The following is a 4,480-nucleotide window of genomic DNA, read 5'->3' as shown; positions in this document are numbered from 1 at the left end:
TTCATATAGTGGAAAACTATTATGAATAATCCTCTATCATCAACTTCATGGCATGACTTAATAATTATATACCTCAAGAATCCTTAAATTTCACAAAATGCAAAATATCTGGTATCTCCGCTAGACAGACAAGTATTTTCGATGGCCAAAAACCTTTCTATGGTTTTAATGTTGGTTGTCCTCAACTACTAGTTTTAGAAAATACTCAAATTGGAAGTTCCATAGTAAAATTGACGAAAGCACAAACTCATTGCCTATGAAGAAATAGATGCTGAAAAATAAGAAAAATTTCAACTTGGAGAAATAAAGTGACGGTGACAAGGACACTTGAGAGAAAGTGAGTTGGGATATCCTTGAATAATCAATGTGGTGACCAAAAAAATATTTAGAAGGTTTTTCCCAAATTCTCTAGATTGTTTCAAGAATAAAAAAAATGAAAGTGGTTTTGGGATTTTATAGAGCAAACAAAGTTATAAAAAAACGTAAGCAGGTCGATAGAGAAAACGTTAGGAAGGTTATAATGAGTATTTAGGATATAATTAAATTATGATTTGAAGACTAATTAATAATTCTAATAAATGGGAATTTAAATACTTATATTTTGTAAAAAAAAATAATAACGATATTTTAAAATAAATCAACTAATAATAAATAAAAATAAATAAAACTATGGAATTTGATATAGAAGCATGGAGTTTTTAATTTCTTTTTGTGCAAGAATTTACACACAAGACTAAGGTATATAAAAGCTTTCAATTATAAAGAAGAAATTAACATCATAATTAAATTGAATTTACATAACCGGTTACAGATTTTAAACACTAATAATTCCACATTAATATGAAAATTAATGTAAATCATTATTTTGAAAATAAGACTAGTGAATAAAAAAAATATGTTTTTTTACATGTAAAATTTATTTTAAAAACCTTAATATATGTATAAGATGAGAACTGAAATTTAGCCAAAAATTGAAATTAGAAATCTTAATTTTTATTTCACTAGTAGATAAAATAAATTTATAAATATATTTTTGTTTATTATATCGTGAATTTGGTCACAGGTATTGTAGTAACATGTGTCCAGTTTTAATTTAATTAAATGATAAACATGATTAAGGGGTTACTAAGCTTGTGATCAGGGGGTAAATGAGATTAAAATATGAATTTTGAACTTCGAAAATCTTGGTAAGTTCGGAAGGTTCGAACTGAGTTCGGAAGATCCGAACTATACATATTTCGGAGGCAACGAAGGGCTTCGGAAGCAAGGAAGATCGGAACGTCTGATCACAGGATTAGAGCGTCCGATCGAGTTTAGAAGGTCCGAAGGCAAGGATCGGAGCTTCCGATGAGGTGTCTGGTGACTAATCCATGAAGTTTGACACGTGTAGTCCATGCAGAGATCGTCTGAACTCCCGCTCAGAGCGTCCTATCTCCGGCGCCAGGTGACGTGTCAAGCATGCAGAGATCGGAATGTCCAGTCCCTTGATCGGAGCTTCCGATCTCCGCCGAGGTTTGGGATATAAAAAGGGGGTCTTCAGGCGATGAAATGAAGTACCGATTCCGAGTTTCCCTTCCTTGATCAGTAGTATATTGAGGGCCCGATGGTATAAGTGATATACTGGAATAATAACATCCAGTTGAGAGTAGAAACTAGGATTTCGACAACAGTGCGCTAACGACGAACGAAGATATGGTCCGAAAATCCTATTTAATTTATATGAGTATATGTTAGCTTAGTTAAGACTTGTAGAACATGATTAGTAATATGATATATATTTGACTGTAGGCTTGGAACCTAGACTTTGATAGGCTTGATCTACTATTAGAGGTACGTAAATACTGACTGAGATATCCAGCGAGTATACATGCTTATATTTTGCATTTACGTGGCATGATTATGTGGCATGATATATGTTGTTACTGCTTTCGTATTCATATGTCATGTGCACATACACGTCGAGTATATTTCCTTTGAGATAGCCATGATAGTGGAACCGCTCAGCTCTATACCTGTTTATATTTTCTGACACTGGGAGATACCGCATGAGCGGAGAATGATACTACAGTGATCTAGATGAGTGTGGATGTACCCCATGGTTTGAGTCCCAAATGGTACTACACTCAGGGCGCCTAGTCTGAGCATGACTTGATAGATGACCTGTTACCCAGTCATCACACTTGCATGCATAATATTTGTATGTTTACTCATATTTACGTACTGAGCGTTAGTCGTTCACATCCTGATTATATTCTGGACACCCCATTCGACGGGACAAGTCTGAAGCTAGACGGAGCAGGTGGATCGAGGCAGGGTTAGCTGCAGGTTCAAGAGGCTCCGGATATTTTATATTACAATATGTATATAATTTTGGGGGAAAACATTTGGCTTGTTCTTACCGGTTGTATTCTCCGGTTCTCTTGTAACATATTGGGTTTTTAGTTTTCGCAATAAACTTTGGTTAAGTTTGATTAATTAATATTATTTATATTAAGCTACATGCATGCTAAATACTGCTAGTAAGTAGGTGATCCGTGCGGGTCATTACAGGTAAATATTATAAAATATCTTTAGGATTTGGGTTATGGGTAGAGAATTATCTCAATATAAAAAAACTAAATGATCTAAGAAAATATTACCGAAGGAGAAAATTAAAATTTTTATTCTAATGTAAATTATGTCTGAAAAAAATTCTTTTAATGTTTTTTTTTAAAATAACTATTGACGAAATTTAATGTAGAAGGTCTAGTAACATGAAATGTTTATTTATGAATAAAAGGAATAAAATCTTTAAATATATATTTATAAGATGACAAAACTTTAGATTCAAAAATAAATTTAAATTAAGGCCCTCAAATCTCAATAATTTTATAGATTTGAGAAAATGAAGACATTTTTGGTTTAAGAATATAAATGAGGAATTCTAGTCAAAACAAAATCAATCAATGACCCAGATATATGAGGAATTTGTTTTTTTTAAAAAAAATTCATTTTAGCTAAGAAATATTATTGATATAAATGAATATAAAGATAATGAGACAGTAAAGTTACTTGAAAATGAGCTAGTACGTTGAAATATTCTTATCTAGAAAAGGTTGTATGAAAATAACAATTTATTGTAGATGAGGATTTGAAAAAAAATAAAAATAAATAATAATTACATTAATCATGAAAATATGAAATAGATAGTAGTAATTTAAAATGTTCATTCTAGGGAAAAATGAATTGTGACACCAAAATCCTTGATTTTAAATGATATGGAATCAATATTTTTCTTAATAATACTATTACTCCAAGGAATAAAATAAAAAAAAGAAGAGAAAAGTAGAAAGTATCATTTGGTATAAATAAGTTGAGATATAGTTTGACAGTGACAAGAAAATTTGTCATGTTAAACATATTGAATGATTAAGAAGGTAAAAGACAATAATTATTAAATGATAAGAGTATGAAGAATTATTATTATTATTTTTCCAATCACATCGATCTATAACCTAATATTGTCAAACTAACTTAAAATTCGACAATCATGACTTAAATTTTTTATCTATAATGTAATGAACACTAGCTCCCAAATAATTCTTTATAAATCCGAAATCATAATTAACTTAAAATTTCTATCGACCAGACAATCTAAGTAATAGCCCCAAAGTGAGTAGAACATAAATCTAAGTAATCACTCTGAATTTTTTTACTAACCTTAAAAATAATACCACTTCTCAAGTGATTCTTTCCTATTCTCGATCTTACTTATAACTAGTCTCCAAGTGATTAGTTCTTATTCTAAACCTTACTTTCCCATCAAGATCATGAATCTGGTTTTTCTCTAATATCACTTCAATGTCACGCCCCGAAAATGAGTTTAGTTGACATCGTCGTTATTTAACGTTTTCACATTAAAAAATAAGTCTCGATTTTCAAAAACTCAAATACCAGTCAATTCTACACAAAAAACTGAAATGCATTGTAATTCATAAACTGAATTTAGAATGTCTTTACAATGCATAAAAAATAACATAATTCGATCCATAACTGATCAATAACAGAGTCTTAACGCAGCAGACATAAAATAAATCTGATCAGTCTTTTTCTTCTTCACTAGTCCCAAAACTGAATTTTCTCATCTTCATCGAGTTCTTTCTCGTTCTTATCTGAGATGGTTTTGGATGTGTGAGTGATAAATATGAGTGTTACTCAGTAAATGGGGAAAATCATCTCAACTTTTAAAATCATTTTAAACAGTAATATCATATGCATAAACATATCAAAATAGAACATATCCGAACAAAAATTCGGTAGTAATCAGTAATGATAGAAATCGGTTTTATGCACTAAACTGTATTATGAATTTGTGGCTAACTGATATCATTCCCTTATATGTTAACCTCTAAAGGGTGAGGCTAGTAATTAGTAAGCAGAGTTCAGTAGTGTTTAGAATATATATTCCTACAACTAATTCACAAGATTCAGTGCATCAGAA

The sequence above is a fragment of the Henckelia pumila genome, chromosome 3, assembly GCF_033568475.1.
Source record: "Henckelia pumila isolate YLH828 chromosome 3, ASM3356847v2, whole genome shotgun sequence".
Classification (NCBI taxonomy): domain Eukaryota; kingdom Viridiplantae; phylum Streptophyta; class Magnoliopsida; order Lamiales; family Gesneriaceae; genus Henckelia; species Henckelia pumila.
This window is presented reverse-complemented; position numbering follows the sequence as displayed.